Raw genomic sequence first — 1,088 nt, forward strand, 5'->3', positions numbered from 1 at the left:
AATTCACATGGTTCAACAGAATCAATTTGGAGGAGGACCACACGATGATCCAACCCACCACTTAGAGCTTTTCTTCAAGATTTGTGGTACCATGAAAGTGAACGAAGTCCCTCCAGAATCAGTAAGGTTATTGCTCTTTGGATTCTCCCTGAAAGACAAAGCCAAGCAGTGGCTAAATTCTCTCCCAGCAAATAGCATAACATCTTAGGAGCAGTGTGAGCAGAAGTTTCTAGACAAGTTCTACCCACTAAGCAAAACTGCCCACATGAGGAATTTGATCGATAGACTCAGAATCATTATTTGAAGCCTGGGGCAGATTCAAAAGTATGCTGAGACAGTGCCCCCATCATGGCCTTGAGAAATGGTTGGTCCTACACACATTCTACAATGGAATCAATTATCACACGAAGGTATCCCTCGATTCTACAGCAGGAGGAACACTGATGAACAAGAGCCTTGATAAAGCTGAAGAGATCATAGAGAATGTAGCACAGAATTACCATCAGTGGGCATCAGAAAGATCTAGTCGTTCTTTCTCAGGAAATCCAATAAAGGTATCAGGAAATTCGACGTAGATGCAGTCACACTCATGTCTGCAAAGCTAGATGCTCTGACCAAAAGTTTGAGGCCATGGGAAATAACAACAACATGGCCAATGCAATAGTTTGTGTTTATGAAACTTGTGGAAGTACGGATCATGCTCAAGATACTTCCCCCTAGGGTCAATACAAGCACAGATAAATCAACTTGAGTAGTGTGATGTGATAGTCGGTACAACCAAAGGCAATACAAGAACATACAATCCAGGTTGGAGAAATTACCCAAACTTCTCATACCAGAATAATCAGGACCAAGGGCCAGCAAAACAAAGCTATCAACCTTGACAACAGAACTACTCACCTGGGCAGCAAGGCTACTCATCTGGACAACAGACTTATCTGTTGGTTAGTCCTAGGAAAATGTACCGGTTCCACTGTACAAAAATTTTTGTACAAGTGTCGAATCTTTCCTTAAATAACCAATTGTGTTCTTTAGAAGTTAAATTAGGAATCGCAGACGGAACTTAACATCATTGATTCCAAATTTAA

The 1,088-nt window shown here is 41.3% G+C and overlaps 1 pseudogene; it reads right to left on the bottom strand.

Moving 5' to 3' along the window:
* Positions 1 to 283: 283 nt before the first annotated feature.
* Positions 284 to 355, bottom strand: LOC122025960 (annotated as a pseudogene).
* Between the last annotated feature and the right edge of the window lie 733 nt (positions 356 to 1,088).

Source organism: Zingiber officinale, chromosome 9B (assembly GCF_018446385.1).
Source record: "Zingiber officinale cultivar Zhangliang chromosome 9B, Zo_v1.1, whole genome shotgun sequence".
NCBI lineage: Eukaryota > Viridiplantae > Streptophyta > Magnoliopsida > Zingiberales > Zingiberaceae > Zingiber > Zingiber officinale.